Raw genomic sequence first — 14,711 nt, forward strand, 5'->3', positions numbered from 1 at the left:
CTTCAGCCAGTAATGGACAGTTCTGCAGAATCGACACCCAGATGCCTGGCTTGAATCCACTTTTCTTTCCCGGAAGTTTCCTTGTGCTTCCATGTTCCTCATAATTCCTTAAACAGAGGCACTTAAGGAGACGGTAAGAAATTATGTTTCAAGATGGTTAAAATTCTACACAACTGGGCCCGGCACAGTGGCCTAGTGATTAAAGTCCTCGTGTTGATCACGCCACAGGGATTCCATATGGGCACTGGTTCTAATCCCAGCAGTCCTGCTAGTGGCCTGGGAAAGCAGTCCAGGACAGCCCAAAGCTTTAGAACCCTGCATCCACATGGAAGACCCAGAAGAGCTCCTGGCTCCTGGCTGCAGATCAGCACAACTCCGGCCGTTGTGGTCACTTGTGAACAGAAGCTCTTCCTCCCTGTCTCTCCTCTTCTCTATATGTACCTGGCTTTGCAACACAAATAAATAAATCTTTTTTAAAAAAGAAATATTCTGCACAAATCACCTCCACTACTGCCCGAAGCCCACCAGACAAAAGCAAAGAGTTTAAAATGAGAAAGGAAGAAAAAAGAAAGGCACCAGCAATGAGCCATAAATTTTGGACAAATCCTGGAAGATAGAAAACACATTGAGATTAAGTTGATAGAGAAAAGCTTTCAAAATCAAAAAAAATAAATTATTTGAAGTTATAAAAAGTATCCTCATCAGTTAAAACTTTGTTGAACATGCTATTAAAATATGAGGTTACTTCAAAAAGTTCCTGAAAAGCAGAACTAAAAATTACCCATTTTGATGAAAAAAAAAATTGAAATGCATGCATGTAAAGGGTCATAAAAAAAAAAGGTGTTTTTTAAGATTTATTTCTTTTTCTTGGAAAGACAGATCAGATTGATGGAGTGAAAGAGAGATAGAAAGATCGTCCATCGGGGGGCACGGCGGAACGGGAAGGAAACCGGGGGTCTGGCACGCGCGTGGTGGTCCCGGCTGCGCCGTGGCGGGGAAGGCCGGCTCTCCTCGGCCCCAGGGTTGGGCGGGTGGACGCCCGGCCCTGTCCCGCGCTGTGCAGTGGCCGTGGGACCCCGGCGCTGTGCAGTGGGCATGGGCGGTGGGGCGGCTGGCCCTTCGCTGAGCCCTGGCTGAGGTGGCTGAGGAGAAACCGGTGCACGGAGAAGTTTTCTGTTGATTCAGACGCGTTTCCGTGCTGTCAGCAAGAGGGGACAGCCCAGACTTTTTTTCTTTTTGAAAGAGAGACCAGAATCTTGCATCTCCGAGTTCACTGCCCTAGATGTGTCCAGTGCTCGGGCTGGTCAGGCCCAAGCCAGGAACCCCGGGATGCAAGGGCCTCAGTTGCTTCTGTCAGAGTGCGCCTTGGTGGTGCTGGGCTGGACCCCCTGCACAAACCTGGGATGCTGGTGTCCCAGGGGAGCTGCAGCAAAAGCCAGGCCACTTCACCCCGCCCCTTTCCTGTGTGTCTGCACTTCTCTAGTGGAAGTTGCTATTTGCCTGCCTGCTGTTTGTGGTCCTTATTGGCTGATAAAAGAAAGGAACCATACAGACTTTTGACTGGCACTGAGTACATCGTTGGAAGGAAAAACTGTGCTATTCTAATTGAAGATGATCAGTCAATCAGTCGAAATCATGCAGTGTTAACTGCTAATTTTGCTGTGACCAACTTGAGTCAAACTGATGAAATCCCTGTATTGACAATCAAAGATAATTCTAAATATGGTACCTTTGTTAATGAGGCAAAAATGCAAAATCACCTTCCCCAAACTTTGAAGACAGGGGATAGAGTCACCTTTGGAGTGTTTGAAAGTAAATTCAGGGTAGAGTATGAACCTTTGGTTGCCTGTTCTTCTTGTTTAGATGTGTCTGGGAAAACTGCTCTAAATCAAGCTGTGTTGCAACTTGGAGGACTCACTGTAAACAACTGGACAAAAGAATGTACTCACCTTGTCATGATGTCAGTGAAAGTCACCATGAAAACAATTTGTGCACTCATTTGTGGATGCCCCATTGTAAAGCCAGGGTATTTTACTGAATTTCTCCAAGCAGTTCAGTCCAAGAAACAGCCTCCACAAATAGAAAGTTTTTACCCACCTATTGATGAACCAGCCATTGGAAATAATAATATTGATCTGTCGGGGCGGCAGGAAAGAAAAGAGATCTTCAAAGGAAAAACATTTGTATTTTTAAATGCCAAGCAGTATAAGAAACTAAATTCAGCAGTTGTCTTTGGAGGTGGAGAAGCTAAGTTGATAACAGAAGAAAATGAAGAAGAGGATAGCTTCTTTTCAGCTCCTGGAACATGTGTTATTGATATTGCAATAACCAATACACAAATGGTACTTCCTGACTCTCAGAAAAAAATGGATTCACTCAATTATGGAGATGCTTCAGAGACAGGGTCTTCGACCTATTCCTGAAGCAGAAATTGGATTGGCAGTTATTTTCATGACTACAGAGAATTATTGTGATCCTCAGCACCAGCCCAGTTTAGGAGCAAAGACAACGACTCCAGGGCCAAGCCTTTCACAAGCCTTATTGGTTGATGAAAAACTAAGGCCAAGTCTCCCAGTGAACACTACAACGTATGTCGTTGACACAGAGTCAGAGCAAGTAGATACGTGTATGGATTTGAGTGAAAGGCCAAAAGAAATCCAGATGTGCAGATTGGAACAAAAGTCTGTAACACTTGCACGGGAAAGATCCATTGTAAAGGAACCTCCCCAAACAGGTTCTCATAATCAAGTATCAAATACTCTGGAAAGGAAGCAAATGTCAGACTCTCAAGGTTCACCAACAAAGTTTGCAGGTGAACATAAAGGTAGAAAATGGGCTTCTCAGCAGCAGACTGACTCCATCAAAAGCTACTTTCAACCATTGCCTAGAAAAAGGGAAAGAGATGGAGAAGATCAAGAAATGTCTTCATCCAAGTCAGCACGAACAGAAATGTCTTGTTCTCTTCTAGAACAAACCCAACCTGCCCCAGTCTTAATATGGGAAAACACACAGCAGCATCTATCTCAGAATGAGCCTCTTGACAAAGAAACAGATAACTTGATTCTAGTGAACAATTTCAAAACTGATGTGAAAAATTCTGCTCATCAGTCTCTTTGCCCGGAAAAGCTAATAACTAAAAAGAGAAAAGAAATGGATGAAATGGATAGAAGATGAAGTCTTGGAAGAGTTATTCAAGAACAGAAAACCAGAGTTGGAAATGCAAGTGAATGTTCATAAACAAGAGGACAATGTCAATATGAGAAAAAGGACCAAGATGGATCTGGAAACAGGCAGCACTCGCAATGATGAAACAGCACCAGAAAGAGACAAAGGTTCTCAAGAAAGTGAAATTGGGAAGAAGTTTAATCTCAAGCAAGAATCACTGTGGTCAGTCAAAGAAGTGTCCCTCAAAGAAGAAGCTTGCAATGGTGATGAACTTCGGGAAGATGGCGAGGAGCTTCCAAAGAAGCTGTTACTGACTGAATTTAGATCATTGGTGGTGATCTCCACTTCCAGAAATCTGTCGGATATAAATATTGATTATGGTCAACGGAAGAATTTCAAGAAATTCAAAAAGGCTTCAATGGCTAAAGCTGAGCTTGATCCGAAGCCAGGAGCCAGGAGCCTCCTGTAGGTCCCAAAGTTTTGGACCATCCTCTTCCTCTTCCCAGGCCACAAGCAGGGAGCTTGATGGGAAGCAGAGTAGCCAAGACACAAACTGTTGCCCAAATGGGATCCAGGCACTTGCAAGATGATAATTTAGCCATTGAGCCATTTCACCCGGCCCGTGACCACCATTCTCAGTCAAGTGACATTAAGCTGTTTGGGTAGAAATATTTCCCATCATTCTTTTGCACAGGTCTAGAATTTCCAGTTTGACAGAACATACGCTTTTATACGTTAGCATAGATTTCACAGACAGGATACTGAGGCTTGAGGAAAGGATATAATGAACTTTAAAACCAAACAACCATGACAGACAAGAGCAACAAGAAAGGATCTTTCCAGAAATCCATTTGATCACATGGCAAGTTTACTTACTGTATGTATACATTACACCTCTTGAGCAGAAATTTTCAGAGACCTTACTGCTACAGAATGCCACCAAGAAAAAGTGCTTTTAAATGAAATTTCTTTGCACAAATGCTGTTCAATAAAGGATAAAAGACACAAGAACAGAGGAAAGAGGGGGAAAGTCCTCAACATGCCCTTTTAAAATTGCTATGAAGTTACTGGGGGAAATTACTTGTTTTTAAGAACAAACTCTCACTCTGAATGAGTTCCAACTGACCCTCAATATTTTACAATTTAACTGAATCTCCATTGTAATTTAGTATTCCTGTCATATGGGATGTGGTGAATAATAAAATGGTAAGTTAATTTCAATTCCTCAATCAATTTTTAAAGAATGAAATTCAACCACAGTATTTCTTCTCTTACCAGCTATCCAGGAACAACTAATGCAGAGTTGGTCTCCAAAGAGAGTGAGGATAAAAAGGATTCAAGAAAATGGATGATATTTCTGGACTCAGAGATAAGTAATGGATTTTATATTTCCAAAGAGTTCATTTCTAAGCTATATAAAAATGCATTTAAGTTCATTTATGACTACTTAAAATCATATCTGATGTTCATGTTACTACCCATATTTAAGGTATGGAATATCTAAAAATAATACACTCCACTCATGATCCATCTTTCCTGAGAGCATGCAGAGTAACTTCAAATGTTAGTTAAGTCTGCTTGATTCCTTGATTCCCCTCCTTAAAATACTTGAATGAATCATTTTAGTCTAAGACTTTATAATGGTCATCATATATAAATTTGTTAAGCCCTAAATTTGTGTCAGGCGGTCATTCAGGCTAATGACATACACTCATTTGTTTCATTTTTTAAAGTATTCTCATTGTGTTTGAAAGACAGATTGACAAAGAAGAATCTGAGAAAGATAAAGATGAGAAAGAATAGAGAGAAGAGACTCATCTCCCGTCGTACAGTTTGTTCCCCAGATGTCCCTAACAGGCAGGGTTGGGTCGGTCTGGAAGGACACCATCCTGGTGTCCAACAAGAGAGACAGGGCTTCAGTTCTCAAAAGATCACCTGGTACCTCCAAGAAGACACATTCCTAGGAAGCTGGCATTAGGAATGAAGGTGTTGGAGCTCAAACCATGCAAACGGATGCCAGCTGCAGGCATTCCAAGGGATGTATTCATTGCTGCCCCAAACCATACCTCTTCCTCCTCCATTTCACTCTCAAACAAGCCTGTGATCTTGATTTTATAGATGAAGAAACTGGGGCACATGGGAATTAAAGACCGATTTTGAGCATCTCACAGCATGCAGATGTAGAGGTAGGAAATGAGAGTGAATCAACGGATTAAAAAAAAAACTCTCTCTGACTTTCAAAAATTCAAAATCTAAATAAATAAGTGGAAAAAAGTTGGAGAAAACTGTGGCTGACTTAAGTAAAATCTACAAAAATCAATTTCAGTGCATATATGAATGAATAAGTATTTGCATACATGATAAAGAGTTGACATGGCTAACCATCGTCTGAGTTGATCATTAACTCCACCTCCTTAGGTTTTCATTCGCACTAACAGGAAATCGTGACTAGAAGCGATTCTGTCCAAGATGATTCTCCAGGCCTTTCTCCTGCTGCTAAAGGCGTCTCTTTATAAACTTATTCATAACCAAGGAATCAATTGCAAAATTCCAATTCCTTCTTAGTGTTATACAAATTCCCGTCTTTAAAGGGAGTGCTTTGTTACCTGAACTCTAAAAGGCCTGCGTGGTTTTTAGCTCTCTGGTCTCCACAAGCATTCTGTTTATAACGTTCCCAGCCTCCAGGCCCTCTGTCAATGCCTGCTGAGAGCTTATGAAGACACTGTGCTCAATGGTGTCCTTGGCTTCAGCTCCACTCAATTCCAGGGCTGTTCCTAGATCAGCTCATGTATATACAAGTCACCTACAGATCTTACTGACCTGTAGACACTGACTCCACCCCTCGCTGGCCTGAGATTTTGCGTTTTGAGCAATTTACCAAGGCTGCTCGTGCTGTCTAAAATGGCAGAGTCTGCATAGCAAGAACCGAGATGCTTGTCATTTCTTCCTGACCTGTGTCTTGTATATCAGTGCTCCAGCATCCTCCCTCCACTTTCTGCCCCAGTAACCAAGCCCAGGTTATATTTACACAAGCAATTAATGTGGGCTTATTTGCATGTTGTTGGGTTTTTTTTCTCCCTGTTTTTGTGGTCACCATCATATATATATATCTATGTCCTCCTAAGGTCAAGATAATCTAGAAAATTTTCAAGGTAGCAAATTCAGGGCAATGGAAAAAGAGAGAAAAACACCAGCAGTTTCCTTTAGAAAGATTTAATCCATAAATACATAGGCTGTGAAGTTGTCTTCTTCCCAGCTTGTATTTATTCTTTTCTCGCAGGTGAAAATAGAACTCTGAGAAAATGGAAAATAGATGAGATAAAGCCTTTGCCCCAGAGAGCTTTCATCAGTAAAATACTAAAGTAATTACTGCACCTGACAAATTCCTACTCCTTGTTTTAGCCCAGTTTTAATAAAATAAAGATTCAACAATAGTTTATATTACCTGGCGTTGGCTTTAATTTCATCAAGCTTCAATATGAAGACTTGCAACATTTATACGAAAACTGCTTTTGCTCTGAAGTTCATTTATGAAGGGAGCCGCTGGGGCTTTAATCATCTTCTCTTCAGTCTTTCCCATCTAACACACTGTGATTGATAACGGCTCTGCCAAGCCTCCCACCTCAACCCCCGCAACCAAAAGGCAAATCTATCAGATTCAGCCCAGGCAGTCACTGGTAGAAAAAAAAAGCATCCTCTAATTAAGAATGGAAAGGCCATTTCAAATAGTCTGGCTATAAAGTGTTCTCATTTTATATTCGGGTACCTTCCAAGGTAAGGTCCGCTACCTTACTGGACTGGGCTATATTTCACCAAGGTTGGGGGTGGCAGGCACATCCTTGGCATTTTAGAAGTTCTGTGAAGATCCGTAGTAATGAGTTGCTGCTCATGTTGGAGAGCTCAAAGCCCTTAGAACAACCTTGTCAGTACTAGGCAGACTGAAAGAGTGCCGCCATGGTGTGAAGCAGCACTTAAGAAAATCTTGAAAATATTTTATTCTTCCAGGATAACACTTCTAGCGATAATGTTACTCAAAAAGTTCATTTTCGATGACTTTCCCTAAACACCCATAGGCAGCAAGCTTATCCCTTTCGCAGGATTTAAGAAGAATCTTAAAAAAAAAAAAAAACCCAGGGGAATTCTTGCATAAGATATTATAAAACTTTGCGGAAGTATGAGTCAGTGACTGAAATGCATTTGAAATGTGTCTTCCACAGTATCTGTGAAATAAAAGGGCTCGAAAGCCCCTCCTTCCTCCATGCTTGCCAACATCAGAATGGAAACAAATGCTTCCGATCCCTTCAAAGTATTGAGCTCAAAAACCCGCACAATAAGGAAAGAAATGAATCCACAAAGTGCTTAACCCTGACCAGGGCAGATATAAACCTCGCTATCTCTTAGATTTGAGAACAGGTATTGGAGCAAAATACCAAAGAATGTGATAGGGGAAGCCAGTAAGGAATCTTCAGAGAGGCCTGTGCCGGTGAGGAGGGAAAGAGTATAGAATGGTACTACACTGCCAGCATGGTAGAAGAGGGGTGGCAAGAGCTTCTGTGGAACTAATCGTTGCCTTTTAATCAAACAGAGAAGACCAAGAAAAACCCAGTGTTTAGTATATTTAGCATGTCTAGTTGGCCAATACATCTCTCAACTTTGTAAAAAGCTTGAATTGCCCCAGGATTCACCTGTCTGGGGCCAGAATTCAGCACTAAAATTATCAGTAAGCAAAAAATTCACATAGTGACTCTCCACAGCTTTGTCACTGACCTCGCACTTGGCCCTACGCACACTGGTTACACTCTTGATGTGTGTTCCTTCAACTGGAACATGAAACCATCACAGTCAGGGTTCCTCATCTTCAGGGCTGTGAGAAAGGGTTGTAATGAATTCCTTCTCCATGCTCAAAACTAGAATGTGAGAAATGAAGACACAGATGCTTTCGGGTCCTTCAGCTGAAGTTAATTTAGCTTCCAAATGCAATGGCAGACATATTTCAAATCGTGCGTATTACCAAACCTTAAGATGGAACAGAGGCGCTTCTGCAGCCACGTGCTTGGTAAGGAGCCTGGGGAGTCTTGACCTCACTTCTCCTGCCATCTCATCACACACTCGGTGCGTGAGCTCAAGAAAGACATGGACCCTGCCAATCTTTCCCTTTTCCCTTCTTCAAAACGCTGAGTTGGATTCACTGTGGCTGAGTTCCCTGCCAGGCCAGAAGTTCAAGCATTTTTACCATGGTGAAGGATCTGTCCCTGTTCTGTGATCAGGCATTCAGTGGTCAACTAGAATAAAGTTCTATATCCACCAAATTTGCAGACAGCATTTTTGGAAAGCAAATAGCTATCTTGTTTGATCATGATAAAATGAATTCCAAAATAAAGTCACATGGACGTATTTTCGGAAAGGGGCAGTAATCTAATCCCTTCTAGTCGGCAAGTAGCATCTATTTTAGTTACTACATTATATTCTGCTAAAAGTTTGTAGGATAATACATACTTCCTTTTGATGTACTTACATATTTGCATGTAATTCTGACATACATACACTTATATACTTCCTTAATCTAACCTGCCTCACCTAAGAGTTCCTGTTCATATATCTATATCTTTGTACACAAGAATGGCTGTTGTAGACTGATGAGCCTAAGAGAGGAGCTTAAAATGGTCATTTCAGAGGTGTTTCGGTACGCTTCACAAGCCAAGTTGCCAGCATGCACTGCTTATTAGCACAGCAGAACATGCTGTCCTGTAAGGCGGATGAGGTGTGTCTGTAAGTTATCATGTGTAATGAAAAGATAATTAGCCATTTGCCTCAGACCGATAATATGTCCTGAAAAAATGTCTGATGCCTCTGTTTGTTATAAATATTCATTTAAAGACATCACGTGTCCTAATCAGTTTGTCTGCATCCCCATCACGCAGCTGCACTGAGGCACGAGGGCGATCTAGGCAGCGGAGCGGAAGACCACTCTATTACATGGATAAATGCCCCAGGGTTACTGAAGCAAGACAAAAACAATCACACGGAGTTCAGAATCTGTGGAAGCAACCATGCTGGAGCGGGGGCACCGAGGGTTGCTCATAAACAGGAAAAACAGGAAAGCATTGTTTTCGCACGGTAGTAGCTAGCTGGTTTGATTCAGGCCAATTGTCCTGCGAGGCACTCTGCCTATGCTGTTTTAAATCCGTCGACAAGCCGTGTGCTTTCGCAGATAGGTATAGGATGATTTAGAAGACGATTTTCTTTTAATCACTCAAAGGTCTACGAGAGTGGTTGACCTGCTTCCCTAATAAAATTTAAATAGCTTTTGCTTCAGGTCAAAGTGAAGTCCTCTTTCCTAAGTTCAACTGTGACATGCATAATAGCTGCCCAGTCTCAAGAGGTGATTTGAGATGACTGCTTCTGTCAGGAAAAACAAATAAATAATAGCAACACACACACACACACACACACACACACACACACACACACACAGAGGCAGTGCAGGACCTAGTTTCCCACCCAAAGCAAATTTCCGTTCATATCTGCATCTTGACTTTACTAAGTCCCCAGGGAGCAGCACAAGCACCTCCTGCAACACCACTCTTCCAGGGAGTCATGGAAGATAGAATTGATGCCTATATTGCCCCGAACAATTTGAAATCCATGAGTTTTTTCCAAAGTGTTGGCATTTTCTAGGAACTCTTGAAGGTCTCCTAGCATGTGCTCCTGGCTCAGTGGCCATTACAATTTCCTCTGTGTCCACTAGAGGGAGCAGAGTCGCTCTGGGGGAAAGGAAGCAGCTCGGGGACCACTGGCAGGCTCCATTCTCACCCTACAAGCTCTCAGGCAATGACCTTCAGACTTGACCCTGTTCTCTCTCGACTTGATTCATGCCTCTGCTTAGTTTTTTTCCTCGGCCTTAGCAGTGCTTTCAGCCGTGAGTTCGGGAATCACCACTCCGGAGGCCTTTCTCACCGATGCCGTATCTCCATCCTGTAGAAGACTGACCTTACAAAGCTGAAGAACTGAGCCGTGCGTGTGACATCCAAGTCAACAAATGTGTCTGAACGTGTGCGGACGCGCTTTCCTGCTTGATTTCACGAAGTAAAGCTCAAAAGATTTCCCCAGGACGTGTCTTCTCTTTTCCCACGTCTTGAATCTGTTTTCTCCCTAGGGGCATTGTTAGTATCCTCATGGTGTCAAGACAGTTAGGGTAGCTCAAGCTCAGCAGGAAAAAGTCTGTCCCTGAATTCTCAGAACACAATGGGCTCTATTTTACTGCCTTTCAATCTGTCTCAGGATGAGCACTAATGAATTCTCTGAGTGATCAGACTCGCTCTAAATTTGTATGGCAAGGATTTAAATGAGGAAGTAATTTAACTAAATAATTCCAAGCGCAAAATCAGGTGGTAGGAAGTCTTAGCAATTACCTGGTTACAGTAGGCTGTTGAAATTGTGCTGAATTCATAAACTAGCAAATCCAGGAAATTTATTACACCTCAGTTTCTCGGGACAGACCCCTGGACCAATGCTGTCAGCATGTGCATTTTATAAGACTTCTTTATGTATGATAAAGTTAAAAAAATCAATGATACAGATTAAGCATGCAACTTATAGTTCTGGAAACCTGGGCGAAGCAAATGAACAATCTTGCCCCCAATCATTCAACTATTAAGGAAAAGAACTGGTGCCAGAAAGGCTGGGCATGTACAGAGGATACCGTGCGAGCTGGCAACCCTCTGTGCCGTGGCCTCGCCTGTTCATCCAAGTATGTTCATTCTGTTATCACCAGAGGTTTAGAATTGTAATGTATAACCCCACAGAATCGTGACTCAGATATACAGCTGTGCCCTCAAAGAGGTCTGAATTTCAATCTGACCTCCAGTATTTCCCACCTCGAAAATGTGGACGGGTGAGGCCAGCATGGTGGAACAGCAAAGTTAAAGCCACCTGCTACAACAACAACATTCCTCACACTCGCAATCCTGTTCACTCCTAATGCACCTGTGAAAGCAGAAGATGACTCAAGCCCTTGTGCCACTGGAAGACCTGTACGGAGCTCCTGGCTCCATGCTTCAGTCTGGGCCAGCCCTGGTCTTTCCAGCCCTTTGGACGGTGAAACCAAACAGGTGGACGATAGCTCTCTCCTCTCTTCTGTAACTCTGCCCTTCAAATGAGTAATAATGACATTAGCATAAGGAGAATAAGGCCCCACAGAGCCCGCCCTAGGATGGGAGCCTAGCAGCTCCTCGAGGTAAACCAATGAAAGCAGTTCTGGAGGAAGGAACGTGCATGTGGAGTTGGCTACCACTGGCTCTCCAGATTACGAGCACCAACCAGAAGCTCAGCGTCACGCAAGGCAGAGCTGAGAGCGATGTCTGAGGGAGGCTGTGGGTTTTACGGTAATGACCATTTGTTTGCCTCAGAATTCCCATTCAAACTGGACTGCCACAGTGATTTCATTTGCTAATTCCTGGTGGCCATTGCTATCACCAAACCTAGTTAATAAATCCTGAATACATCCTAGACTTGTATGATGAAATTTCTCTCTCACCCTACAGGAGGGACAGAAGTAAGGAGCCTACGTTCCAGGATGCAACATAGCAGAGAAGACTCGAGAACACACATTCCACGTAGCAGCCCTTCAACGACACCATCAGACAGCCTGCAGTGCAAGCTAACCTGGTCCTGTGAGTGGTAAATCCCTCGGAACCTGGCCTGGACCAGCCCCGTTTCATTCCACAGCCAGGCACAGGGAGACCCCGGGAGGAGAGCCGGGCTTGTTGCTAAACCTTTCCACTAAACCTCAGTCTCCAATCACGATTCTCCTGCTCGCAAATCAGCCACTTCTAATAAGGACACCCAACCTGATGCGGCTGATGAAATGGCAATATGCCGCTGGGTCACAGAACACTTCAGGATGACTGAGCTACGAACAGCCTGAAGCAAAACAAATCCATCTGTGTGTCCCTGCATGCTGCTTCCGAGCCACCCAGAGGTCTGAAATCAGACTTCTGAGGAAGAAATCGGCTACAAGGCTGAGTCCCAGAGAGCCGCTTTTAACCTCTAGCAAATTTTCACAGCTGAGTAGCAAACTCCTCCCCCGCCCCAACAACATTTCTAATGGGAGGCTGACAGACTTCTAACACAAGCAGTTCCAATGTGCCACTATAATAACCTACTTCTTTTGATTGCATTTATTTTTAATGATTATTTTCCCCCCTCGCATGCCAATCCAACCTGTTCTGCTAACCCAGAAAGCGGGGGAGGGGAGGAGGCCGCGGATGGATACTGTTGTGTTGGGCTGCACTGCCCCCTAGAGGTGGCACTGAAGGATTGACCTGCTGTCAGCCACAGAAACTGTTGATTGAAAATGAGACCTTTCTTCTTGGTGCATGGCATTGGATAAAAGAACTGAAAATCTTTGGGAAAACCGGCAAAGTCACAAAAGTAAGGGAGAAAAGCATTTTGCAGCACAAGTGTCCCACCGTTCTTGGAATACACGCTCAGTTGCAATGGATAAAGCTAGCCACAGTCCACTGTTGACATTTTTAGATATTTGGTATGGTCACCACATCATCCCAACGCTTGAATCACTCAGTCCTCCGACCGTACTGATGGAGGGTACTATCATATTCCCGTTTTGCCGATGTTCCCGGAGTCTGTGCGGGGAACTACTGCAGCTCCCAGCGCCTTCGTGATGAACTTGTCTAGAACAAGTGAAGAAACTCGTGATTTTTTCCCTGTGTCATTAGTGGAGTGACTGTCTTCACTGAGTGCGAGTTAGTTGATACCAGAAGCTACCGGGTGCAGATTCCAGGTCGGGACAGGTCACGTAGCAGGTAACAGATTCCACGGACCCTGATCGTTCTTTTGACATCCCATCATTTCTGCGGCCAGAGCTTCCTCCAGGTGGAACTGTCACTCCAGCAAGAATTTTCTTTTCCCATTCCGTGTTCGCAAGTGCTTCCGCCTCCCAGGCTTTCCGAGGCCAATTAATGTACCATGTCTGAGGTGGGTGTTCAATAAATATTTGAATAGGATCGATGGAGGCGTTTCCGGAGCTTAATCAAGCCAGAGACATGTTCAATGTTGATGGAGTTCGCGACAGCACTTCTAGCCCCACTCAGCATCCCTGGTGTTGAAGACGGAGTGTGGTCAATTGCCTACAGGCTTTGCTTGTTCCTCCCAAGATTCCCTGTGGGAAAACTGTAGTACGAGAAACTCCAAGAATAAGAATTTCAGTGGCTCAAAAAAGATCAGCGAAGGCAAATAAGGCTCATCTGCAGAGGCCATTAAACTAAATGCCTCTTTGTTGTAGCTTGTAGATCATTCCCTCGGCTGAAGGTGAAATTAAGGTCTTTGTGACTGCCAGAGCTGTTGCTACTCGTGCAGTATCTTCATTTAGAAGCCGATTTGATGATTAAATCTCATACTATCAGGATACAATGAAATCTAAATCATCCATGGAATTAGACAAAAAAAAAAATAGAGCCGTGGGGCTCTCAGGGCACATTCCTAAATATAAAATTTCACCGGTCTTTAGCTTGTGATTCTCTGGGTTACAAAATGGAATGAACGGATGAATGAAAAGAATCAACCTATCAACCAACAAAGACAACTGATTATGAAAAACCTATATGGGATCCCAACACCTGCAAGGCAGGGTTTGATTAACCAGTTAAGCCAATACACAAAGCCCCCATGTGTATGATGCATCTTCAAAAAGTTGGTGGAAATTGTAAGTTAAAAATGACATGGGATTTTACATTTTTGCTAAATTAAAAAAGATATATTCATTGGAAAGGCAGACTGAGAGAAATAGGGACTCAGACATGCACACAGATTTCTCTTTCATTTACTGGCTTGCTCCCCGCATGACTAGGACGACTAAAGCTGGATGCGTTGAAGCCATGATCTAGGAACTCCTTCTGCAAGCTGGTAACCTGTTGTCTGTTCCTTCCAAGTGTGTTAGCAAGAAGGTTCAGAACAGTTGATCCAAACCAGCACTCTGCCACATGTGCACACTGAGCCACGGTGCCACCTCCCAGGCTTATAACTTCATTTTGCCATGAGCTTCTTGAGGTGCCCTCATGTATTGGCTGAGGCAGAGTGTCAGTGCAGACTCAGACTGAACTAGCTTCGAATTCCTGCTCTACCATTTATCCTTGATTTAATTGAGCTGAACCACTCTCAACCATGTCTGTTTTCCCATTTTAATTATTTTTTTAAGATTTATTTATTTCTATTAAAAAGGCAGATAGAAGGAGAGACAGAGAAAGATTTTCCATCCACAGGTTCACTCCTCAAGGGTGGCAATGATCAGAGCTGAGCTGATCTAAAACCAGGAGCCAGGAGCTTCTCCCAGGTCTCCCATGTCGACGCAGAGTCCCAAGGCTTTGAGTCATCTTCCTCTGCTTTCCCAGGGCACAAGCAGGAGAGCTGGATGGGACGTGGAGCTGCCTATATGAACTGGTGCCCATTTAGGACCCCCGATCTTGCAAGGTGAGAATTTAGCTAATTGAACCATTGAGCCTGGCCATGTTTTCTTCTGTTGAAACAGG

At 43.5% G+C, this 14,711-nt stretch overlaps 1 pseudogene across 1 annotated transcript; it reads left to right on the forward strand.

The window, feature by feature from the left end:
• Positions 1-1,384: 1,384 nt before the first annotated feature.
• LOC121162010 lies at positions 1,385-12,910 on the forward strand (annotated as a pseudogene). Its single transcript, XR_005884749.1, has 2 exons — positions 1,385-3,577; positions 12,749-12,910. The product of XR_005884749.1 is annotated as a nibrin-like (transcript).
• The last annotated feature ends 1,801 nt before the right edge of the window (positions 12,911-14,711 follow it).

The sequence above is a fragment of the Ochotona curzoniae genome, unplaced genomic scaffold (genome assembly GCF_017591425.1).
Source record: "Ochotona curzoniae isolate NIBS_2020 unplaced genomic scaffold, NIBS_Ocur_1.0 contig_50, whole genome shotgun sequence".
Taxonomy (NCBI): Eukaryota; Metazoa; Chordata; class Mammalia; order Lagomorpha; family Ochotonidae; genus Ochotona; species Ochotona curzoniae.